The sequence below is a fragment of the Gallus gallus genome, chromosome 9 (genome assembly GCF_016699485.2).
Source record: "Gallus gallus isolate bGalGal1 chromosome 9, bGalGal1.mat.broiler.GRCg7b, whole genome shotgun sequence".
Taxonomy (NCBI): Eukaryota; Metazoa; Chordata; class Aves; order Galliformes; family Phasianidae; genus Gallus; species Gallus gallus.
This window is the reverse complement of record NC_052540.1, coordinates 11,888,365-11,915,479: the sequence shown is the minus strand read 5'-3', so window position 1 is coordinate 11,915,479 and position 27,115 is coordinate 11,888,365. Positions and strand designations below refer to the sequence as shown.

The following is a 27,115-nucleotide window of genomic DNA, read 5'->3' as shown; positions in this document are numbered from 1 at the left end:
GATGTATTTGACTTCAGGCGCACTTAAAGGATGTCTTCCACTCTGTCACTGGAAACTACTGCAGTAGTCAATTGTATCTGAGAAGAACATGACTTGAAAAGGCATAATTCATACAACATCTGGGCAAACAGCCAATTTTTTTCCCCCACAAAGTTTTAACTGATTCATTTAAAACTTGGATAGGGCAAAACCTCTGAGAAATTTTGACTGATGTGGCAGGTGGCACAGTGCCCACATGCAAGCATGCCATAAAGATGATCCAAAAATCAAAAATGAGCCTGAATAAATCCTTGTAGTTAATGTATTTATACTGTGGCAAATATGAACCAAGGCTGCATTCTGTGACTGTGGAAGTGTATGGGTAAATTAAAAATCCAGTTCTTCTACTGGAGACTGCAGTCTACAGAAGGAAGCACATATTATGTTATTAGGATAAGAACATTCTGTTTAAGAAGCCAATGTTGCTTACACTAAAAAAAAAAAAAAAAGAATAAATCTCTTATAGGTGTCACACCAAGAGAATATCCTGCTCAGGGACAGTGATTTGAAAGACAAGCCATGTTCTGGATGGCCACACACAGCTGTGACACCACAAAATGAAGAACATCTCCATCAGCTTGTCCACATGAATCAGCTAATAATGGTGACTATGTTGAAAAATAGTATTTTGTAGCTGACAATTGGCTCTATCAAATAGTGTTATTGTGCTCTTTGTATCTGTTTAATTTCTGTGGAAATAAATAGAGGGCATTATTTTGGAGGATCTCACATATATGATAAGGTCTTTGGTCCTTTCATGTCTCCATCTGCAGCAAAAGGTACTCTTTCTGCTTGTATTCATTTTCTGGGCTTGTGTAGTGCAGAAATATTTGTCTCTGCTGGATGAAAAAGAAATGACTGTTTCTCTATCATCAGTCTTAAGAAAGTTTTGACACCAGTTTTTAAGAAAGAAATTTATAAAAATGAGATTAATATATATTGTTCTTTCTGGTGAGTTGTCATTGATGTTCCTATAAAATCAAGGAAAGGAAGGAAGGTACAAAAGTTTGAGGTGTATATATTTATCCCATAAGTTTACAGTTTGCACAGAATAATTATATAATGGATGGCTGCTTGTAGTATTTTCCTCTGTGCATCATTAAAGTGATACTTCTTTCCTTGTCACTTGATTTAAACTGTAGCATTGTAAGACAAACATCCTCCTTCAGCTACTTTCACTGTATTGCATACTATTACAAAATGAAAGGGATGTGTTGTACTTTATCTCTTTATATATTATAAAAATAATGAAGAGGATAATCATCAAGGCTGTAGTGCAATTTCATGGCATTGCTGTCAGTTACAAACTGCTTGAGCTGCATGCCTTTGGTATAAAATGTCAAGAAAACCCCATGATTGAAATACAGTCATCTAATTAATTTCTCTCTATTATTAGTTTCATGGGTTGTGTCTGTGCAGTATGCTTACTGATGGTTAATAGAGAATGAAATGTAGACAGTCCAGTTCTAGCTTTTAAGTTCTAAATATCTTTTCAAGCCCAGCCTTTCATTGTTCCAACAAACACAAATTAGCAGACTTTCAAAAAGCTGAAACTTTAAGTCTGGTATTCCCTGCACAGCCTTTGCTCAGTGTCTGTTTTATCAGATCTCTCTCCACTAATTCAGTTCAAAGCTGAGCATTTATATTTGAAGACGTACTGGCATTGCCAGTTTCTTGGTGTGCATCATTTCTACCACAGCCGTAGGGTACCATGCTCTCTGAACCTCTGCCTTCTCATACTGCTAGACCTTAACACTTGTTTCTTTCTATAATCCCTGCAGATTATACATTGGGTTTTTTATACAACAATAGCAATCTTGCTGTTTATAGGATAAGCAGCTACTTTCCTTTTTTTCAGTTCTGGAAATTGCATTAGTAAAAATGCCAAGAGAGATCTACATGCAAATTTATCATGTTAACATTTATAATGTTAAAATGAGGCCATTTATATGGTATTATATGGTAGTGAGTGGTGGCTAACTAGTCTGAGAGTGGTCAAAGAACTAAGAGCAGGGGAGCAGCACAAGCAGGAGCTGAAAGAAGGCCCGGTCTTATGTGGTGGGGAAAAATCTGGAAGATAACACAGCTGTGTAACTACCCCATGACTGCCATTTGCAGCCAAACTCTGATTTAGAATTCAGCTGTGCTGCATGAAGATGTGGGAGATCCCACTCAATCCCATAAGCACAGTAACTCACCGAAGCTGAAGCTCACTTATTTTGGTACTGGCATTCAAATTTACACTATCTCGTTTAAGATATGTGAAACTTCCCTTTTCACAAATAACAGAGATTGTCATAAATTTTAACAAAAAACTGTAAATCTCTCTCCCTTTTTTTGTTTGCTTCCTCAGTCAAGCTGGGTGCTGTGACACAAGAGTTTTCATAGCAAGAGCATTACGGTATCTTGTATTATCACAGACTCAAGCATCTTGTGTTATCCTGTGGGAAAGACCCGTTCATACAGTGGAGATCTGTTTTATCCAATGATATCTGAGCTGCAGAGGAATTAGACAACTTGCCCAAAACATGGAAAAAGGCTGAGGCAAAACAGTCTCTTTAGCTCTTAGATCGCAAGTCAGAGTTCTAACACCGGCATGGTCCTATCTGCTGACATATTGATACTTCAAATCCCAGAACATTCGGAGTGGCATCATGGTCCATTTGGACCTTGTGGTAGCTTCTAGGGAAACTCAGAGGAGGCCAGGATTTTACGACTGGTGATTTGGGTATTTACTGTAACAATACTGTTTAATGCCGTGTATTTAACAGGAAAATTGTCTGGTCTACTGCTTTTGTCTTTTGTCTTAACTAATCCTATCAAAATGTTCTAGCAAAATCTTTCTTTTTGTAGAGGGGAAAATGTCTCACTAAACTAAGTGAAAATCTGGAAATCTTCAGTGTAAAAGTTCATGTTTAAAATCTATGGCACCCTTCCCCAGTTTTACCCAGGACCAGAAGTCCTTACTAAACTTCTTGCCATTCTGCTTTTCTTTTTTTTTTTAAAGGAAATGATAGTTTTTCAAAATTCTCTACAAATGTTCATTAGTGTTGACAAGTTCTGCTTTTCGCACATGACACTGCCTCCTGCAGGCTAAGATATAAGTACTCAATATAATTATGGCAGACCATAAATAATGAATATATCTATCAAGACTTTGCAGGATTGCTTGTGACGTGAACATAAAACGTTCTGAGAATAGGAGAGGCAATTGCTTGGTATCAGCTGTTTAATTCTCTAATTTATAAAGAGAGTTAAGCATTGGTTTGGGCCATAGAGGACAGTTGTTAACACTGCAGGTTTGTGCCTTTGTGGGCTCCCCTCCACTTTGGGACAGAAATTTGTGCAAAGAAATCAAATGTTTTTGTTCATCCACAGCTACTGCTGCTGTGCTGCGAATCCTCTGAGTTCTCCTGAAATCATTGGGTTTAGCCGGCTGTGTACCTAGAATGGTTGGCAGCATGGCAGGGAGCTGCTGCCAGGTATTCCTGGTACATTTGGCAGCTCAAATGAGGAATGAGTTAATATCTTTTTCCAGGACTCAGTGTTGCATTTAAGCAGAACCCTGCACTGGAGGGAGCCGCATCCCTTTAGTCATATTGCCTTGAGGAATCATGCCTCAAAATTCAGAAGCCCTACTAGGGGTCCTGGCAGCCCAGAGAAGTCCTCCCTTTGCTGCACCACTTCAGGGGATGAAAAATCTTTCTGTTTGTATAGGCAGCCAGCTCTGGTGGCCAAAACTTTGGGTGAATTTCAGCCGTGGTCCTGCTTTTCCCTCACCTCGTCTGTCCTTCTGTATTCGTGTGCTGTAGAAGGGCATAGCAAAGAACCTTGTTGTCTTCTTACTCTCTCGTGGTAACAAATCTGTGGGACATCTGGACATCAGCTGATCTTTAATTTGGACTGTTCATAGAATTATGAGCAGTATTAGTTGTCAAAGGGAAGAGCGTAATTTTACAAGGTCATTTGCTTCTTAGATCCATACTCAAACATAGTGCATACAAGAACCCATTTTATTTCACAAGTAGTCCATTTGGTCTGATAACTGGAACCAGAAGTGCCTGCTACAACCAACCTCTACAATCACGGTCTGCAGGATAATCTATCCTGAGAGAATGTTTTTCTCTGGCATTTAAGAGACAAAACCTGGATTCCTCTATGAACTTGAAGGCTTATCTCTTTCTCAGACTTCATACTGACACAATCTAGATGTTTCTTTAAGTTACATCTGTCAAGTTCAGTAACAGCTTCAAAATAGATGGGGGGGGGAGGGGTGTGCGGGTTCTAGGACCACCTGATTTTTCCAAAGGCTGAATGTTTGTTTTAGTTAAACAAGTGAATGTCTGGAGTCATGCTACTGCAGCTGCTTGAGTTACTTTTTTGACAGCAATGATGTAGAGGAACAGTGGTTTTCAAAGGCATGGCTTGCTTTTGAATGATGAAGAGGAAAATCCCTTTATTACATAGAGAAGTCTTAGAAAGACTTAAAACTTTCTAAATCATAGGCAGGAAACTGGGTTTAAGAAAGAAACCCAAATAGTAAAGGAGCCTAACTTGTAAGCAGAGGTTGTGTTAGGGTCTGTCTGGAGAGTGTATTTGGAAATTCACTGTGAGTCTACCAGAAAACAAATCTTGAATCTGTGAGGTTATATGGAATGGTTCCCTGATTTGAGCGTGGTTTGATGTTTGCAAATGACTGTTTTGTGTATTGTGCTTTGCCAAGCTCATTTTGTATGATCTTCAGTGTGTTGCAGGCTGGAAGTGCTTGGTCATTATTTTTATCTCAGGGAGTCTGTTGATTTTATGATCTGCATTCCCCTTATGAACTCTCCAAGTCTAATTTCTTTGCTTACCTTCAACTGAGGCATTTCATAGTTATACAAATATGTGTTTATCTCTTTCTCTGCTTGAGGCTGTTCTAAACTGCCAGGATCTCATGAAGGGCTAATTTCAGTAATGCGTAACACTGTGAATGCATCTGCAAAGGTGGCAAGGGATGGAACACAGAAAGCTTTCTGTAATGCTTTGGAAATGGAGTATCAATGAAGAACAGTGGCAATAATGTCAAAAACAAACAAACAAATAAATATCGTCATAGTGAAAATACCTCTGACAAATTCAGTATAAATTTTATATACCGGCTCACAGTTCCCCTGGCATGAAAAGCTGCCTATTTTCAGGACTTGCTTTGCATATGTAATTTATAACAAAATTCACTGCCTAAATAACTATCCTGGGCCTTTTCCACTTTCTTCTGATCTCAGCTTGCACAGTGATCACCTTTGTGGATCTTGTTTGCAGTTGTCCATTTCACTGATTTTGTTTTACTGTTTTCCAGAAGTCAAGGACTTTTAATTTCAGGTACTGTTAAATGTGTTTGCTTGAGCTCACCATCTGGTGGTTGGTTTGCCTGCCCTTGTCTTCGTGAAAAAAACAGTTTGTCAACAATGAAAATAAAAAGAGAGAATTTGGTGGGTTGTGGATAGCTTTTCTCCTTGTGAACAATTGGTGAGACAGACAATCTGGTTTTGTTTAGGTTGTTTTGGAACTATCTCTGAATATCATTTAGGTCTCTTAGTTATTTTTGGGACCAGTTTAGACCAGTAAATAATCCTTTGACCTCAGTCAGGCAATTACAATGAGTGGGTAGCACTTGGCTTCAGATCACAAGGTGCTGGCTTGGATTAAAAACTAAGTATTTATAGCTGGTTTTCTCTGTCTTCCATGCGTAGCTTGTAAGAGTGCTTAACAAATAGCAAAGAATTAAATAGTAAAAATAGAAAATGCTGTCACTTACTCTTGATGCACCAGAAGTTGCTCTGGACTTACTTATTATGTAAAACCAAAGTTGGTACCTTACTTCACCCAGAACCATTATATTTTTGTTATATTTTGTTATCTGTGAAGCAGTGGTGAATAGAACTGCTATAGTCTGTAATGTTTGTAATCTACATTTTTGATATGCGTTTTAAATGGGTATATGTACGTAAATGTACATGGGGTGGAGAGGAGAAGAAGCAATTTAAAACAAAGTATTCTAAATTCCTGGCACAGTTTGAGCACAGAGGTTTGTATGTATATAAGGAAGGAGGTGGGTCATCACATAGCTTTCATTTTAAAATTCTTTATCTGTCCAAAAAGAAATAAGAATGATTCCGTGCTAAAGCAATAGGATAGCGAAATTATGCGAACACTTGAAACTTCAGCATGCTTTCATACAACACTAAATGCAATTTCCAGAGCCTGTATTCTCACTTTAATGATCATGACAATAAGATCAAGAAATTTGATGTGAAACTTCCTCATATGAATGACTGTAAGAGCACATCTCTAGCTGTAGGATAGCTGCAGTTGGGGAAGTGTGTCTCTCCAAGTTCAATGCTGTTTTAATACTAAAATTTTTTCTTCTCTCACTGTATCTTCTGTGCTGCTGTGCTAGAGTTGGCCTTAATAAATACAATAAAATAAAATTAGATCCTTTAAAATCAGGGGTAAGTGCAAAACTGAATGTTGCTGTGGGGCTCTTAGCCAACCTACTAGCAATGACAAAGGGACATCTTGAATTTTCATCTTAGCATTTCCGCTCTGATTCCAATCAAAAACTTGAAGATAGAAGAATGTTGGTTTTGTTTTTTTTTAAGGTTTTTTTTTTTTTTTTCCCCAGATGGTTTTAAATATTAAAAATACTACAAGGCTGGAGTCTGGGATTGCTGTAGTCCAGGTAAAACAGCAGGAGCTATTGTAATACAGTGAGAAGGTTTCAATAAATCTGAAACTGTTACAGCAGCAGTGGGGTACTTTCAACATAATTCCTATTTCTTCTGGAACAATTTTGTAATTTAAAGTATTTATTTATAAAGAAACGGGCAGCAAGAAGTAAAAGTGGCAGTGTTTTCAGTTCTTAACTCATAATTTAGTTCAATTCAGGGTAGAACTGCTACATAAGAAGCACAGGATAATAACAGACTTAGCTAAGAATACAGAACATCTTGTATTTCTAATTGCATCCATCTTGTAAATGAACAGAATCTCTAATTGAGGAAAAACTTATTATGGGAATCGCTAGCAACTAAAAGCTGTCTTTTGAGCATTAAATAGAATAGATGGTATTTGTCACAAATCAAATTTGCTCTATTATTTTGGTAATCCATCAGCAGAGCTTTTTGGAGCTACAGATGTGTTGTATTTTCTTCCACTAAGGAACTCTTTAATAACATTTTTTCTAAGCAGAACTCTGGGCATACAATATGATAAAAGTCAGTGTAATCTAGTCAGTTTCCAACAGATTGCATAACATTTTATTACAATAAATTTGGGACAGGTAATGGCAAAGAGTGTATCTTGGAGTAAATAAACTTCTAGATCAAAGTCTGATGAATGAATTGCAAAGTAATACTGTGAGAAGGGGCTGGAAGCTTCGAGGCAATGAATCTCTTTTGAGAAATATCAGACAGCAACTTAGAGCTTAGCCAGACTGTGTAGAGATCAGTAAAACCCCAACAGATAACATCCCATGACTACTGAAAATATGTGCTGAACAATAATGCCATTTACTGTGAAATTAATCCCAAACAGCATTTGTTTTTATTCTGGTGAGATGGATGTTGAGACAAAGCAAACTGTATGAAACAAAGAAGAGTATTATTTATTGCATGCAAATATCTTGTATCCAATTTCACAAAGTAGAAAGAGAATTTAAAAGAAAAGGTTGGAAATTTGAATCTGCCTTTGGTTGTACTCTGCCATGTTGACAGGCTTAAGGAGAGTAGGGCAAGGCATTGTGATTCTTCTCTCAGTTTAGTAAAACCTAACACCAGCATTTCCTTCCTGTATCTTAAAAGTATTTGAAATGCTTAGTGGGGTCACTTTCTGGGCATACTGGTCTCCAGTTTAATTGCCTTGCATCATGAAAAACTGCTACACCAGTGGTGTTTCTTGATAGGTAGACTGGATAAATCTACCCCATCAAATTAGCTAATTATACAATATGCTTATCCAATTTCAGCATTTCACACTTTGCAAAAGAATGGAACAGTCTCATCTGCCCTGTCACCTCCTGTATGCTACAGCCATTAAGTAAATTTGGATTCAAATGCGACTGAAAAGTTTTTATAATGGACAAGCTTGTGAAAGAGGAGCTCATTGACTGCCATACAGCTGAATCCTGCTTTCACAACAACTCCATATATTCACTTCCTTCAGCAAATCAGCACGACTGCTGGGAGAGTCAAAACTTGCCTATAATTTGCTTTGCTCCTACAGTCTGGGTGTGCAGTTATTCCTGCAGCACAGAGCATGTCCTTACACATGGAAATGGAGCACAGAGTGCAGCTACTTCACAATAGCTCCCCTTGTGGACAAAGTGTTTGGGAATAAAGGATACTTTAGTCTGGAATAATTAGTGCACTGATTATTCTAGAGCAGAATAAGTGCACTAATTATTCCTACAGTGTCCACACAGAGACAACCAGAAGGCTATTGAATGGCTTATTCTGCAACAGCTATTTTGGTCCATTCCCTCGTATGGGCAAATCCTACTGCTGTTGTCAGCAGGTAATGAGCATATAGATGGAGAATGTGGATGGATTGCATTAATGATCTCTTCTCATTAGTGCTTCTTTGTGCTTCACTTTTGTTCACTTGTGGAGTTAATTGCTTAAAAACCCCCTCTTAAATCAGACGGATTTCTAATCCTAACTTCCAAGTTCTTAGAGAGACCCTCCAAACTCCTCTGCAGGTGACCCACCCCCAGCCAGCTGAGCAAAGCACTGCACATACCTGACTGTTTAAGAAAATCGTTGCTTTTCACTGGAACATGTTTGTTTTCTTCTCCTAGATGTGAAAGGGTGTACTGCATTGAAACCCTTTTATACGTTTTCCTCTGGATAACTCTGGATAAATAATTTTGTGCTGACTTGAAAAGTTCCTGGAAAACTTACCTGTGTGGTGGTTGTTTTGAGAAGACTGAAGATCCATCCATATGGAGAGCTGCAGGTGCTTCTGGGTGAGGGGTAAGAGAAGGTTCTGTTAAGCACTAGGCTATATTTCTCCCTTACAGTGAAGAAATGCTTCGATGTTCATGAAGCACTTCATATCTTTAGTTCTAAGCTCAGTATATTTTCACCAAGGTCACAAAGTCATCAGCACTGACGCTAATGTCACTGCCTTACTTGGCACAAACCTGGTTAAACTTAGTTCTCCATGTGTGCAGCAAGTTGATACAACCTACCGGTGGAGTACGACAATACAAAGGCTTTAATATAGCAACAGGCAAATCTTTTATGGAGAAAGAGTTTAACCATGAAAGTATGGAAGTTGCAACTTAAGAGATGAGTGAAAAACAGAGGGCACTGCAGTGACTGGTCTGTTTGTAATCTACCTAAATGGGGGTAATGTTTATTTTGTTGCAAAAAGCTGCTTGGTAAGTACTGACTACTATTAAGGCCTGTGATAGAATTGTCTAAAAGATAGCGTTCTATCTGTTCCTCTAGACAGTGTGGCTTTTAAAAGCAACTTTTCCTCAATGAATAATTTTCCCAACTAGATTGACTACTGCATTCCCACTTAAAATCAAGTTTCACTGTGCATAACCTACTTTTCCTAAGAGCGCATCATATAACTGTAATTTAAGTGATGCTGGCTTGCTGAATTAGCAATGTGACCAGACTATGATTTCAATAGAACAAATTTCAGTGCTTTCTCAAACTCTCAAACAAGGTTATATTTAGAAATCTGTTTTCATAGATGAGAGATGGAAACACTAAAAGTATGGGTTTTTGTCCGCTTGTCCTTCCTCTGTCATTGTGCAGTTCTGTTTCTCTTTCCTTTTTGCAGTAACAGTGGAACAGGATGCAGATGGGACCATAACTAGAATAATTCTAAAAAATGCTCTTTTGGTGCCAAATGCTGGAAAAATACCTTATTTCTCTTCATGTAGAGGCAAGGAAATGAGCTGTTTCATTCAACAAGAATTCAGACAATAGAAAACTATTATTTTATTACTCTGATCATCTGAATACAACACAGAAATACCACCTCAATATAATTTCTCAAGGATACACTGCCACTTTGTCATTAAAAACCTAAGATATAATACACAATTGCAGCTGCAGAACTGCTCAAAGTTTGTCCATTGAGTCTCCAGCTGAAATAACATTCTGAAATACAGCGAACCAATGGATTCGCCGGTGAACTGTCTCCTTTGATTTGCAAGGGTAAACAGAGATCCAAACAACTGGGAGTTGGCCTGGATTTTATCCAGGCAACTTAGGGAACTGTCCTGATCTTTTGTACTCTGTTTCCCTCCAAATCTTTCAGAAGACTCAAAGAATAATCACTTTCTATATTTTTGGCCATGACACCCACTGAAACCCACTCTAGCCGTGTGTTTAGGTTTAGACTTCCTCTGCAGAACCTCACTGAGTTGTGAGAATGAGTTTTGCATTTCCCAATGCAGTCACTTTTACCAAATTTTAAAGGGGTGGGAATCCTCCCTGTATTTCGGGCAGCACAGACAGTAAAGGGAGCTGGCTGTACTCTTCCCTTGTTTGCCATGTGGTGCTTTGTGTCTTAAAGCCTACTAGATGATATAACTTGATCCAAGTATTTAAATTTATAATGTTTAAAACCCCTGCGATTTTAGTGCCGAAATATTTATACTTTTGTCCCCATCTGGAATATTATTTAAGATCTCAGAACAGAGCAGAGGATCTGACTATGCAATATTCATAGATATGAAGCTACCTTCACACATTCCAAGTAGTTGTGAAACCCTGCCAAGCAGTCACGGGAATGTTTCCCTGCCCCACTCTCTTGGTAACATTATTATACTATCAGGCCTTAGGGTGCCACAGACTCTTCCTCCATCATGCCACAGAGCTCAGCAGCACTGTTTTGTTTTGCATGAGTTTTAACTTGGAGAGAGGAAAGCTGAAGAAAAGAAACAAAAGTGACTTAGAGCATCATTAGCCTTGTGGGAAACATCTTACCAAGGAGCTGTTAATGATCAAAAGATCTTTACCTAACTAATGATCTGCTGAGTCTAGAACTACAGAAGAGAGACTGTTTGTTTGTTTATTTGTTTGTTTGTTTTTTGCAAAACAGAATTTTTTGTTTGAAGTGGTGGAAGTACCAGGTCTGCTGCTTTCCTGTGGGCATTCCAGTGGTGCCTTTCTTTGTGCTACTTTGGTTTTTTTTTTTTTGCTTTTTTTGCTTTCCATTGGAGATCAGTATAGGCCTTTGCAGCCAAATCTGGATTATCTCAAAGGATTTACATGTAAATATATTGTTGATAGGGTTAAACAGCTGTTCTTCCTGTACAAGGAAAAATCTATTCTGGATCGTGCAGAGACAAATGACGTTACACAGCTCAGGTAATGTGGACCTGACCTTCTCGTCTAGCTTGGGTAACAGTCTCAGCAGTCCCTGAGTTGCTTGGGTTTACAAATGTAAAGCTTAGCAGGGTCAGACATTCATAAATGATTAGCATAATCTCTTCACAGATTCTTGAGATCTCTGTGAACAACAGATCATGAAATGTGCATATATTGGTGACTGTCATCATTCTTCTTGAACAAATGCAGGCATATTTGAATTGGCAGTTTTGTTTGTTGTTGTTTTTTCTTTTTTTAAACAGTCTCAATAGATGTCATTACCTACCTGAGCCCAGAATTTGAACACAATTTTTTCTTGAGTATAATATTTTGTGTGAGATAACGAGAGTAGCTTGAACCCTTCCAGCATTTGAAGTTTGCTGCATCTTTCAGGAAATGGACATGCCCTGTGGAAGCATGAGTGGCATGAGGGTGACTCAGATTCTGTGCAAGTCTGACAGTGCTGTGGGGGAGAGGAACTGGGGCTCCCACTCTCCCCCCTGCACCCTGCTGGTTGAATTGCAAGTGGAGTACAGCCAGGAGGACCACCTGCAAACACGGAGCTCAAAGAGTACAGGTGAGTGAGGGTCACCAACACAAACTCCTGTGGGCACAGGCATGGGATTTTACACACTTGAAGAGTGTTTGTGTGGATTCCATTTGAATTTGCCATTAAGCAAGGTGAGACAGGAAGGCTGAGAAAACCTCACCCCACACAACATAGTGTGAATCCTAGAGCTTTTCTTAATTTCCCTTATTTAAAATATCTCAGATTTGGACTTAGCTTTGGGTTATGTAAATTCATAGCTGTAGGTCAGATCTGTGAATGATTCTCTCTGTGTCTAGGCACTTTGTGCCTGTACTTTTAGGGTAGCACATTTTGCTTACTATCTAAATGGCAAAATTCTGCTTCAAATTGTACTGGCTTAGACTTAGAAGTATTCTACTGAAGGCAGCACACTTCCTTCATATTTATACGGGTGCAGATGAGCTGAAGTCAGCTTGTAAATAACTTGCGATATTTTCTGAGGATTTCAATGGTATCATAGTCTACATTTACACTGAGAACTCAGGAGTCTGTCCTTGGCCAGGTCCCAGCTCCTCACTGGAGCAAGACCTTGGCATCCACTGGTCATTCTCCCCTCCTTTTCCTTGGAAGACAAAGCTGGGGAATGTGTGCTGGACAGAGCTGAGGCATATTTCGACAGCTGCTTGGTTTGATGAAGGAACAGTGAAGACCTCAGGGCACACAATGGCACACGCTCAGGAGTGCAGTCATAAAATGAAAGTTTGTGATAAAACTGTGTGTGCAGTATAAGGCCTGTGGAGAGTTGAGAAGCTGGGTGGCTATGTTTTCTTTCAAGCTTCTACAGCACATGCAATATGGACATCAGATCCACGAAAGTGAAGGTGGAAGAGGGCTTTAGCCACCCAAACTCTGCCCTTCCCTTCTGAGCTTCACAAGGCAATGACAACTTCTTGATGATTGGTTGTTTTCTGCAGAAGATTCCTCATCCCTCACCTGCTGCCTCTTAACTTAGAGTATGAGCAGTGCCTTTTGATGTAACTGAGCCAGGATGTATAGTCTGTGTATAATTATGGACAAAAGTTAGTAAATAGACATTTGTAAAATAATGTATTTGTTTAACTCCTCATGGAGTGGAGTTCTCAGTGTAAGCATTAAAATATGTTTCTAGGTTAACTAAATGGCCTTGGAGTGAGCTGACAGTGTTCAGGATCACAGAACTTGCAGGAACATGAAGAGATCTTGCCAAGTTGTGGAAAGAGAAAAATGGAAATGTAATGATGAAATGCAAGGAAACAGTTTGGCTGTGATGCAGCATAAGGATACTCCATCTTGCCTGGAAAATAAAGGTGAGGCTATGCCCATTTCTTTCTTCCGTGTTTGGAAAATGGATGTCTGTAGTTTCAAGTGATCATCCCAGTGATGTCATGTCTTGATTTCTTTCCCTACCTCTTACATTCTCCATAAAGTATCATCTATTTAACTACTTTAATGTGCTTCTTTTACTCAGTGTTAAATAACCTTCCAAAGATAAGACTTTTAGCGTTGTTACTCATGTACATAATTTCCCCTGATTTCAGATGTTTGCTAACTCCACAGTGATGCAGGGTAAGCTGAGATCTGACTGGGCTTCACACTGTCCTACGTGAAAATTCTTCTTGTTGAGCATGATGACCAAAATTTTGAGACTGGGATTCTGGCATTCTATTCCATAGACATGAACAAAAGTTTGCTGAAGCTTTATTTGTGGCAAGCTATTTGCTTATTACAGTATAGAGTAATTCTGTTTTTGAAAGCAAACACAATGCTGTACTAACTTGAGTTAGTCTTGCTCTCTCACTTTCATGCTCTTTAGAGAACTAGGATGTTTCTAGTGTGACTATAAATAACCTGTCTACAGATGACAGGTTCCAGTTCTTATGCTTCTGAAGTTCACATTTTCTTGTCTCTGAGGGGTCACCTGAAATTCTTGGGAAATATGATTGCTTCACTGGAAAGGGAGACTTCCATAAATATTAGAAAAGAGAAGACATTTATTGTGTTTATCTAATGAATAGTTCTCTCTTGTGCGTAAGATAAAGCTTTGTAAATGTAGGGAATGCATAATTTCCATAACAAAATGTCCCAATTATTTTGGCATGATCAAGGTGTATTTCATGAAGGTGGGTGTTGTTCCAGTTCTTACTCTGTTTGGTTTAATTCCAGGAGACACACAGTCTGTGTCTTTTTGAATTTCAGTGTTACTCTTTCCTTTTCATAGCCAACTTTTTTTCCCTTTCTGAAATGTGTAGCTTGGAAACGAGGTCCTTTTAATGAAGCTTTTGAGTCTCACAAAATATGATTAATCTGATTAGTGGTTCAGACTCTTTTTATGCTTACATTAACTAACACAAAGAGCCCCCCTACAGGTTAAAGTTTAAATGTGGATTACCAGATAAAGCTAGTCCTGACGAGGTTTCTATGGTGCAAGGAAAAATTGAATTTGCCTTTCACCTCATTTCAGCCTTTGTCATCCTGGTTTTTGCCCTTCTCTCTCATTCACAGTGAGGATATTAATTTTGCAGTAAAATCTTTAAGCAATTATGCAGATAGCTTGGAAAAAGCAACACACAAACACAATAAGAAAAGCTTAACTGAAAAATGGACCCCAGATATTCATTAAAACCAGATGGCAACATTCCTAGCAGCATAACTTTAGATGTTTGGACTAAATTTGTATTAATGTGCCAAAATCAGATGACAAAAATGAACCACTGTCATATGATTGTACGTATATACCGTGTGTTATATTTATGAGGTAGTGAAGTATATAGTAACTAGTCCTTCACTGTCTTTTTGATAAACAGCTAAGAAAGGCTATTCTTTCACACACAAACACATCCATCTTTAGATAGCATTCCTCTGTGGGAGGCTTGCCTTCAATTTAACAGATAATGAACTTCTTCAGATGAATCAGAAAATTGATAGTGAAATGAAGTTTAGTATTTTTCAGCATCTATTCATACAGGGATGTTTACAGTTTTAAAATGTAGTTTATTAAAATTGCTCATTTTTTAATTTCTCATCAGTCTAGTAACTAGCTAATTTTTATCCCTAATCACTTTATTTTTTAGATTATTTTTTGTTACTGCTCTTTTAGAAATGGCTGTAGGAAATTGGAGAGAAATAGCACCTGCAAATAGTACTTAATTAAAAGCATGATTGTGTTCAGGGGCTTCCTACATATTTCTCTCTCTGAACAATGAAGATGGAAAAGATTTTTTTATTATTTTTTTTTCATGCTCCATATGATCCAATAAAACACAGCTAGCACAGCACACCAACTAGGGTAGACTACAGTCTCCCCTCAGTGAACACACATAATTCCCATTACTGCTAATGGGAGATGCAGGTCCCTACATAGAGGCAAAAGGGATCTTATGTACATGCCATAAATATGAAAATATCTGTCAAGGAAAGAGATGTTTAGTTGTGACAAATTGCCGGGAGGTATTTTGTTGTTCTTTTTTTTTCCTGTTAATTATAGTAATTATTTATCTCACATTAGAATAGTCCCCTACATTTGCAGGGCACTGTGTGCAACATAAATAACCTATATTCACTGCTGAAAGGAACATACAATGTAGAGATGACAAAGAAGCACAATGTGAGGCACTGGTGCATCATCCGGAGGAGCAAGTTGTGATTCAAAGAGTTGAAGGGTGAGAGACCTGGCTGGGGACAGGGGGCAGTGTGAGCCCAGCTGAAGAGCCCTGACCTGGCAGAAGGGAGGTGAGGGGCTCGGGGAGAGCCAAGAGGGAGCTGAAAGCAGGGGCGGGCGTTCTGCCTGCCCTGCTGGAGTGACAGTGTGGGCTGTGAATGCCATCGCTAATGAGAATTAGCAAAGGGATAAGAATAAGCAATGTGTCTGCAGTGCAGGGAGAAGGTGAGCTCTCTGGCAGCTGAAAGAGAGAAAGCAACAGTATGCAAACTGACAAATGAGAGAGCTTTAGCTAAAGCAGATGGAAAATCAAGCAACTATTATAGAGGGCAGCTTATCTAGGAGCTAGAGAAAATGACTTTTTTGTGGCAGACAGGGACACCAGTGGTTCGCCACCAAGCCGTATATTAATTTGTGTTTATGTACTTTGGCCTTCCCCTATTGTTGGCTCACTGTACCCAATTTTTAGCCTATTTTGTAAACGGGCTCTTTATGATCATGTATCTCTGCATGACTTTTATGTCTGTGTCAGGCTATGCTCTATTGTGGATCTACTGGCCAAGTTGTTCTGTTGAAAATAGTAGCAATGGAAGATGCGCTGTTGCCCACACTGTGGAAAAGGCTCCTTAGGTATTAGCAGTCTTTGCAGGACAGAGAATGCCCTACCTAGGGCATCACATTCAGCTGGAGCTTTGTACCTCCTTAGGTCCCAGGGAATCTTGACTGCAAGTGCAAAGCCAGTGGAGAGCAGGTATCTTTCATTCTGCTGCTCATGGAAGTGCTCACATTGTAATTGAAATTTAATCTGAGTTCATTAAACTTTTATGAACCTGAAGCAATTGTAGAAAGTTTCTGTCAGTTGCACTGCAATTTCATTTGCATGGTTATTTTGAGAAAGGAACACTGAATATTGGAAAAAAAAAATTATTTGTACTTTTTTTGAATTTAGAGTTGGTCTCCAGTAGGTTACTGGAAACTTTTGGGTTATCTCCAGTATTTAAGAGGAACTGTTAAGACTTTGAGACTCTGAAAAGGAGTAGCTACAAGCATTCAGCCCTTGTGTTATCACACACCGTTGAATCAGTTGAAAAATAACTGATGGCAATAACCAGTGGCAGGCCTCCCAAACTGTCAGCTGAGGGTTTCGTTATGTATTCTTTCCCCCAGAAGTATTACCCAGGAGAAAGCAAGGGGGAGCACAATTGCCTAAGTCCTCTAACTGCTCTAGAGACAGTGGAATGTGTTTAATTCAGCAGAAGCTGAAGGCAGTTAGAAAGCTACATGTTCATTTCCATAAGGAAAAAAAAAAAAGCAGAGATACTATCAGAGGACTTTAGCTTACATGGCTTCTTGAGCTACTCCAGAGATGTAGGTAGTTTAGAAAAATCTCTTGACCTTTTTGGGTTTCCTCCGCCATGATGGTTATGTGTAGCCGTGCAAAATGATAGGTAGTTTACAGCTTGCCTTCCCTGGGGTGTAGCTGATTTACAACTCGCTTTGTATGTAGTTTGGCTACAGAGATGCAGTTTTACACCCAGCTTTTTCTTTTTGGCTATCTTGAGGACTGTAAAAGTGCTGTGGTCCTGGAATGTGCATGTTCTTAATTTGTTCCTTCTTGGAGATGCAGGATTTATGGAGACTGGCGATCGGTTGAGGTAATCCACTGACCTAATACCTAGACCTAGACTGATTAGATGATCTTTCTGAATGAATGTATATTTATTTTCCTTAGTCAATGGAGTTATTGTTTCTGAGCCAGTCTTGACTTCCATTCAGTGGAAAGATTGGGCAGCTGCTTCCCTTCCTCCTTCTCTTTCCTTGAGGTCACTAATGCTTCAGTTAAATCATGCATTGAGAGATCTAAAGTAGCAGACCTTGGCAGAGATCTTAATTATTTTCTGGAAAGTGGACAGATGTGCACCCATACTACTATGCTTCATCTGTGCGGCAAATCTGTACAACTAACTTTCTCTTTTTCTTACAATCAGCACTAAGTGGAATTCACTTATGCAGCAAAGCCCCGAGGCCTAAGTGCTTTGGTCTGGAGGGATTATTCAGGATTCCTTGAAAGTTCTGAATTGGTCTCTGCTGAGGCTGGGACTCAAACAAGGAAATTCACACCTTCCAAGGTGGGATTTGCCCTTCCCAGCAGGAGCTCGAAGCCTGCCCTTTCTGTTTCTGGACATGTGAGGTTCCAGGCGCAGCTTTGCATGAACACACCAGTGGACACAGTGCAAGTAAAACAGGTCCCGCACCCTCCCTTGCTGCACCCATCTGTATGGCAGGTACAACATCAGCCCTGGGCTATCTCTGCTTGTCCTCTGCCAGGTGCTTTGACCTCTTGCAGCACAGCCCTCAGCTGAAAGTTTTTATGTCTCTGACAGCTGCTTACATCACTGATATCAATACTGCCGTACAGCTGTAGCTCCTTGCAGCCCCCTGCAATCAATATCCATTATCCTCTTATGTTGGATGGTGCAGTGCAGGTGCTGAGATGACCACTCTTAGTTTGAACTTCTCATCCGGTCAGGATAGAAGACATAGGAGATAATGTCTCACATCCCATTAGCTCAAGATAGTAGGTTTTGTATTGAGTGAGCTGAGTATACAACAGCTTGATTTGTAGGAAGGCTTGGGATGGGATCACTGTCCAGTGGGGGACCAAGAAGGACATAAAGCAGGTTGAATTGCTTCTTTTTCCCCACATATACCTTTCCTGCATCAAAACTTCTAAGCTTCTACCCAGGGAACTGATGTGATGCATACCTCATGGGCTATACCCAAGAATCCCACGTGGCAACTGTAATGTAATGTGTTACCATGCTTACATTTTAATAATCTATTTTAAAATATGAATGACAAGTCTTGTTAACAGGTATGGTCACAACAGTTAAAAGGAAACATACTGATTTTGTAACATAGCTCTAGCACAGCAGTGATACCAGTGTGAGCATACTTAAAAAATCTAATGCCCTCTGTCCCGAATATGCATCAAATTATTGCATCAATTAATAATAGACATTTGAAAAGTGATTTATACTTTTTGAAATAGAACGAAGACTACTGCAACAACTTTAGTTGTTATATATACAGACACGTGCAAACATTTTAAATATATAATGGCAAAGAAGTGTGTATATGTGTGTGTATGTATGTGTATGTATATAAATATATGTATACACACACAGGGAGAGTGTGAAAGTCCATCCGTCTGTTCCAGAGGACAAAACTGTTGATAGATTCATTCATCCTCTTCCAGTCATTAATTTTAAAGAAATGTCAGTCTGGCCTTTACAAAAATAATGTGCAATATAATTGTTTTTAGAGGGGATTTTTTAGATGACTTTGAAAGCAAATTGTTAAAACCTGTTTGAATCTATGATACGTTGTCAAGATAATTGATGTTGATTCTTACTTACGATGATTTCAGCTACAATTTAATGCAACAGCCACATGTTTTATATTTGTTTCTGTGTGGATAGTTAAAGTAGAGAGCAGAATTTAAGCTTTGTGACTGGGTTTTGGTATTAAAAGTGAAAAACATTATTTATCTGTGGGAAAACTTGTCTAAACGAGCTTTATTTAGCCAGCAAGTTAGCAGTGTATCTTTTCTGGCCCTCCCCCAAAACTGTTGATTGCTTTCTCTGCTGGCTTTTTTTTTTTTTCTTTTCCCCTCCTGGTCAGTTTGATATACATTCTGGTGCCTTGCTTGATGTTTCCTATTAAATTATAGGCACATACTGAATAGCATTGTTAAATCTCACAAGTTGGAACCCAGTTTTCTTACATAAGGAAAATCTCTTTAGATCCTTCAGGACAAAAAGCATCATATATCTGGGCTCTTGCAAAGCGTTTAATAAACCATGAAAAGATATGACATCAATCCCACTAAAACACAAGGGCAAATGAATGATGTTACTGTAAATCTTTACATCAATCATGCCCTGGACTTTCGAAACAATATAGTTTTGTTTGCATTTCAGAAGTGACAAACAACTCTTCTGACTGGCTTAACATAGTCACTTTCCATTAGTCAAGACCAGAAGCAAGTCAGAATTAAAATGTGGCCCTTGGTTGCCAGGCAGCCGAGTTGTCTTGACATGGTGGTTAGTTTCCTTTTCATCGAGTGACAACAGTGAAATGAAAGAAGTTTTGAAAAACTTGATAATGGTTTTCAAAGGAGGAGGATAATTGGTGGGGCTAGCTTGTGCGGCTCTGTGTGGAAACTTTCGTCTGTGCTAAGGGAAGACTGTCACTAAAAATTTAAACTCTTGTACACAAACTTGACCTGGAATCTTCTCCAGGTTTTCACTGGTTCATTTGTAGAACACTTCTCTCAGCCCAAGGGGTGCTGGGATGAAAGCGTTAGGACAGATGGGTAAAGCCCCAAAGGAAGAAAAGAATCAATAGTTGTGATTTAATCCATCAGTGAAAGGGAGGAATTAAGTAAAATCTTTAAAATGGGGAATTTGTAAAAGATCTTTTGATAGTACCTATGGCTGAAAATAATTTATTATCTGACCGCTGTTGAAAATTGATGGCGTTTGGACTAAGAAAAGCATATTTTTAACACATTTTGCCAGATATAAGCAATTTTCCTGCTGTTATTTTTGATATTCTCTAGACAATAGATAATTTAATTCAAACAAATTTCCCCGAGATGACAAAAACCTAAAGCATAACAAGATGATCGCAAGGTAAGCTTTTGCTGCTGAAGTTAATAATGCAAAAACTAATGAGACATTAATATTAATAATGATATAAGTTGATACGGAGTAATATTTGCATTAAACTGTTATAAAAATCAGATGTATGCAGAGCTGTCTATATCATTCATTTGTTAAAAGGAGGGGGGAAGAAAAAAAGCTCAGCAAAATGTACCCATAATGAAAGAAGGGACCAATTAGGGTTGGATTAACATTCATGGTTATTTACAGTTGTTTTTGTACTTGTTCTTGTGCTCTGACTTCCTAAAATTTCACAACCCAAAGATTTAGAAAAATGGGGTTGTTTAGACGCGAGGTGCAATGAAGTGGCTGCAGCCATTGTGCAGACACCACCTCTCTCATTATACCCTCTCAATCAACACTCGGCACACAGGAAACCGCAATAAAGCCCATCTGCCACGGTTAATCTGCAGGCAAACCCACACCCATGTCTGTGCCCGTTACTCTCCAGCCTTATTATTCTCAGATCCAAAGCTTCATAAGGGATCAGCCAAAGTCCATTAAAGTAAATAATAGCTAGAAATGACAGGCTTAGCAAGGATTGGGAGGAAGTTGAAGACCAATCTGAGCTGTGAGCTCTGATTAATAGAGAAAAGCATTAGGAGAAAAGGGGAGAAAAATGACCTCAGCCTGCTCCAAAGAATTCCTGAACCTTGGTTGTTAGGGCAAGTGCTACCATCTGAGACGTTAGTGATCCTTGAATTTCCTTCACTTTGATGCAGCTCAAATGGGAAAATTTTGAAGGTTCAGCAAGGCCCCAGACCTCAGCTGGAAAGCCGTCTGGAGTCAACCCTGTCAAAATTCTCTTGTGGAAAAGAAAGCCTTTATTAGCTAGATTGCAACAAAAAACCCACAGCCTCTAATAAGAAGAGAATGCGTGCTGTAGATTGCATATACATTAATTATTAGAGGGTATTTAATTGTTCTCATCTGTATCCAAATGTGTGCAAGAAATCTTTTCAAATAACAGCCTGAGCGTTAAAAAAAAAAAAAGCACAAACAAAAAACTAACCCAAACACCAACTCTTTGCTTCTCATTCTGTTTTTCTTTGTTCAACTTAATTTTAATAGAGAATTTAGTTCACTGACAAATGATGGAATGCCCTGCTTGGGAAGGCCAGTGGATAGCATCAGTGTTTGCAGGGATATTACGTCTGTTTACTCTGCATTGTCTCAGCTGTTGTTGTATATGAACAGATTGTAAAGAAACCCACACCAAGCCAACCCTGTGCAAGGGTTTTTTTTTCTAGTGTTAAAGAAAATTACTTCTTTAAAACCAGAAACATGGGCAGTTTGAAAATATTTTCTGTTGTTTCTTTGCACAAATTACGTACCTCTCATCCAGGTACATGATTGGAATATGATTTATTGAAATTACCAGGAGCCTGAACAGTCATGATTAATGCCAGTATTTATTTCTTTTTTAAAATCCATTGTGCAATTAGGTTGATGCGTGTTCCACAGCACCTTTGCAACTACAGCTGAGTAGACCTAGCTAAGGAATCAGCGCCAAACTGGTTCGTCTCAGACAGCAACCCAAGCAAAACTATTTACAAACACCTGGTGCAGATGTACAGACGTTTCCCGGCTCTGATGATTTAGGGGAGTAGATATTAATGACCTTAGTGAGGGCTTTCTGTCAAGGCAGCTCATGTGATGATGCATTCCATCTAAAAGTTTAAGTTGCACTATGCAGTTTTCATACATAAGATGGAGAAGACGGAGGTTAAAATGATGATGCTGCCATGATATTGCTGATAGCCTAGCTGATGCTCTGCTCATGTGCACGTGATGCAATTTTCATATTTTAATCTTAAGTAGAACTAGAAATGACAATTATGAAAAGACAAAATAGATACCACCAACAGCTGTAATTGCTGTCTGCACTGCTCAAGGATGGGCAAAAGACATAGTAAATCAATATTAAGATCTCTACATATGCAGGTATCACAACAAGGACATCATATAACATCATTATAAGAAAATTCTAATAAAATTTGGACAGTTATTTCAAAGAATACAGAATGAACGTGGAGTGTGTGTGTAGCTAACTAGTTCACTGTACTTTCAGCTTGTGTCTTACAAGAAAAGAAATGCTTGCCTGTATAAGAGCATATCTGCCTTTCCAAAGGGGGGAAACAATCATAGGAAATAGAATCCTTTTTTTTTCTTAGGTGAATATGTATTGCTTGCTTTGCTAGTGAAAATTCCAATATATATTTCTGTGGTCACGTAGAAAATGTTATAGGTGAAAAGGCACTAATTTTCTTCTAAAATAAGTAAAATAAAATGCTTCTTTTTGTTCAGAAATATAGGTGTCAAATTTTATTTGGAACGTTTGGCATAGCTGCTTAAACTGTGTGCCACCTTAAACAATTCCTTATTAACAATTAAAAATGTTCCTGTGCCCATGAAAATGTACATGATTTTCAGACACGTGGAAGCAAATAATATTACAGTGCAGCTTCTGCAAAGAGTTTTGTAGTAATTAAAATAGAATGAAATATGGAAATGTAGAATGTAAACAAGATATGCATGCCACTAAATATTGAAGAGAATTCAAGATAACTGAAAAAAAATAAAATGGATATGGACAGAAAAAGCAAGCAAACTATTCTGCTATTAAAATCTTTTTTTTTTTTTCAAAATTTAAGAACAGCACTATGTTACCGCAACATAATGTGTGCAAAATCTGCATATAAAGTCTGTCTTCAGCTGTAACCTTTTAGTACGTCTTCATATATATCTTAGCTTTTCTGCTTGACGTAAAGCAGAGTGCATCTCTTGGCACACACATGAGGTTGCCCAAGGTGTGTTTCCTTTTGACCATGCTCAGAGCGATCAATCTTCTGTATTCATCTTTCCCAAGTATTGAAAGCACACAGCACATGACGGGTACCTCCACTAGTTTTATGTACTTTCAGTCACTAAAAACAATGCATTTTCATGTATACTTTTTGTCTTGTTTCCAAGTACAAGGATGCTTAATGCCAATTATATGTACAGTACCTTCCCTTAAAAGCTCAACCCCATGGTGGAGTTTTGGCTTTGAAAGTAGACCTTGCCCAATGAATCAGGTGGAGCCAGAGCGCTTCAGTAGTAATTTTTCTCATTTGTTTAATGAAGGTATAAATAATGCTATGAATTTGAATGGATTTGGGAAGCCATTAGTTTGCCCAGAAATAGAAATAATGATCTCTCAGCAATATTCAATCAAACAGTCCATTAATCAAAAGAGTCCATTGCTGGAATCAAATACCTTTCTGTCTGTGGGAATTTAAAAAACAAACAAACAAAACCAGATTGTGGTATTGATTCCGTATTGCTCTGTTTATTATACAGGAACTCCAGCTTACAATTTCCTCATGTTATTGATAGTCTCCCTTGGATATTTTCTTGCTGGTTATATTCTTAAATATATTTGCAGCCTGCAGATATTCCTATAAATTTTGTTTATTTTTCTGTGAGTTCCTTATTCCTTACCAGAAATAATATTTTTAACGAAAGATTTAGTGTAACCCTCTGCTTATAAACATGAATTTGTGCATGCAGAGACAGAGATTTGCCCAATTTCAAAAGCTATAGAGGATATATATGTATAACATCTTGAGCCATTTTATACGTGGTTCACCAAAAAGCAGTGTGGTGTTTTTTCCTTGTAAACCACCGGGGGACTGTATTTTCTAGAACACAATCCACAGAATGATGTCAGCTCATGTTTTGTTTAACACCTGGCGTGTTGCAGAATCCCGTATGTGTTACACATAACCGGACGGTTTTAATGAGTGGCTGTCTAGGTCTGTTTCAGTGCGGGGCTAATGTTGTTCTTGCTGAAGTTTACTACTTTTATTGAATTTCTGCAGGAAAAAAAAAAAAGCAGTCTATGCTGGTGAGAGGATAATGGTGTATAGAAACTGTTTTCCCCCTTCAGTGAATAGATGCAGCATGAAAATGGAAACCTATCAATTTGTAGCAAAAGCTAATGACTGTAAAATTTTCTGAGCAACCTTGAGCATAATTAGGGGAAGTTCAGGCCAGTTCACTAGCCAAAAGGCATCTCTGGCCTTTCATTCCCTAGCATTTTTGACACCCATCACCTTAGAGAGCCAGTTCTCACTTTGCCCTATTTACTTGTTGCAAAAGTCCTATTTCTCCTTCCATTACACTACAAAGTGCCAAGCCAGACTCCTCCTTTTCTCTCCTCTCTTCTTCCACCTTCCCAGTATCAGAGATCATGAATGGAGCATTTTTCCTAGGACCATCAGGAACTTTTCCATCTGCTCCCTTCCTGAAATAGAAGAAAAATATAAATATTTGGCCTTGAGATGGTTTTATTTATATGAAAACAGAAATTGGTTTTAGAGCATCCTTGTCAAGGACTCCCATGAGGCTTTTACGCACCCCAGGATAACCTCCAAGAGAGCAGGGACTTCATTCCTGCTGAAAACACGCCTGCAGTTCACCACCACCATGTCAATAATAGTAACAAATAGCCCCATGACGTCTCATACTTTGGGAGCCAAGGGAAGTGTACAAAAGCTATTTTTAGAGATGAAGCACGAAGGTTCATTTCACTTCATGAGTAACACAGGACAAAGAAATGCATACATGAAAACATATATGTTTCAAATTGGCACACAGAAGTTGGGGGGGTGTCAAGAATTTGCGGGAGTAAGAGGCGAGAAAAAGTGCTATTCATCCTGCCATTATCTTACCAGTCTGTGTTCCTTTGGACAGTAATCATGGGACCCAGATGTTAAGGGTAAGTGATATTTTCCCACAAGCAGTTTCTGGCTCGTTGGCAGCTTTTGTCGGCAGTTGCGTTGGCAGCCTTGGAGCTGCCTCTGGCTCTGTTCTGTGCCTTTGCTCTTGATGGGCTGCTGGGGCTGCCCTGTGCCGGCTGGATGCCATCTCCCTCCGCCAGCCCCTGGGCTTTCTGGAGCTTTACACAGCTCAAATCCCCTGCGAATGGATAAATGGGCTCTTCAAAGGCAGAAAGGGAATCTCTTTCCTGGCTGTTGGAGACATTAGGTGAATTACTGCTCCAGGTACTTGGGAAAACTTTGTCCATTTTGCAATTTCTGGCTTCCCTAAGCTTTAATATTGGTCTCAAATGTGCAGCTAGGTACCAGGCCAGGTGTTAGTCCTAGCATCTGCCTTTTTTTCTTTCTTTTTTCCCCCCCTCCATTGTTTTTTTTAATCACTGTTACTCTATTCTGCAGTCTTTTGCAAACTCTTTTTTTTTAATTGTACCCAGTTGATCTCAAATAAACATCACATTGTCAGTAAGCAAATCATTATTTCAAAAATAACTAAAGAAATGCTCTGCAGAAATAAGGGATATTTATTTATTTATTTATTTATTTGCTACAACTTATGCGTAGCTCAGTAATGCTTTACAAATTAAGGTATATAAAATAATTGTATAATTCTACAATAATTTTAAGTTACTTTGCATACTCTGCATTGAAAATGCAAATGCAACTCTTAAAGTGTCCTTAAATAATTAGTCCATTCATTAAGTATGGATGTCACTGTCACCGATACAGAATATTTCTTTGATATCTTTATTTTATTCAAGAAAGTCAGATGAGATATGTTCACAGAAGAGAATTATGATGCTTAGGCTTTTTAGTGAATGAGGGAATAACAATGTAAATGTTTTTACACTTTCTACTTTCTTTTATTTTACCCACTGCATTCTTCATTTATAACTGCATCGAAAAGATGCATTCCTGGAATGGTGATTAGCTTCTCCTTTGTGGCTTTCTAACTTCCAGTTTATTAATTCTGGATTTTTCCTTATAAACCAGTAAGTTGTGTATTTATCAAACTGTTACAGCAAAACTGCAGAATATTCTATTGTGGCTTCACCTGCAAAAGCTGATCTCAGGGTTTGTTTGGTTTTCTTTCCATTCCAAGTGCTCGGTGTGCTTCCCAGTGCCCAGAATTCGGGGAGATCACTTGTTAGATTTCATTGGTGTTGTGCATCATTTTGTGATTTACTTTTGTTTGCAAAATCGTTTCCTGGAAATTCATTTACTTAAAATGTTTATTAATTGGCTGTTCGTACGCTGTTTGTTTGGATTTTGAAATAGAAATAATGAACTCACTGGAAATAAGAAAACAAAAACCTCAACCAATTTGTGAGAGATCTTTTGCGCTTTGATGTCGCCAAATCTGTGTAATTCTATCTATGCCAGGGAATTACCACATGCCAGAGATTGCTATAAGAAATGCTGGTAGTCCATATTGCTAAAAATGGATGATTCTTAAAATTTATTTTCACAAGGCTGACATCAAAGACCACTGTGTATCTTTTGGCCTTTGCGAACTGCTTGGTACTATTCTTATTCATCATTAGTGCTGTAAGAATCTAAAGGAAGAAAAGGCTTTTGCAAAGAGGTGGTCTTGCTTTTATTTTTATTTGCATCTCTTTTTATTCTTGTTTTTTGTTAATGTTTGGGGGTTGGGTTGTTTGGGTTTTTGTTGTTGTTGTTTGGTTGTTTTTTTTTGTTTGTCTGAAATCAAACACACTAAGAATGTCCAGTAAAAGCTGTGCTAAATCTAAGCATATTTAGAATACGTTTATCCTCCAGTTCATTTCCATCAGTTTCCTTTCAGGACGTTGTGGCTCGCTCTCACACAACCTGACTCCCATGCGCAGTGCTCACCGGGTTCCTGTTGTTCAAAGATACGTACCCATTGTGCAGAGCTTGTGGGGCTGCACCTGTAGATTTTGAGCTGTCTG

At 38.6% G+C, this 27,115-nt stretch overlaps 1 long non-coding RNA gene across 1 annotated transcript in view; it reads left to right on the top strand.

Moving 5' to 3' along the window:
- The window catches only part of LOC121111543, a 151,395-nt gene extending 138,115 nt beyond the window's left edge, over positions 1-13,280 (top strand). The window contains exons 5-7 of the long non-coding RNA XR_005862121.2: positions 8,876-9,050; positions 11,805-11,988; positions 13,109-13,280. This is a non-coding gene — a long non-coding RNA (uncharacterized LOC121111543). The remainder of the gene's footprint in view (positions 1-8,875; positions 9,051-11,804; positions 11,989-13,108) is intronic.
- Positions 13,281-27,115: the final 13,835 nt, after the last annotated feature.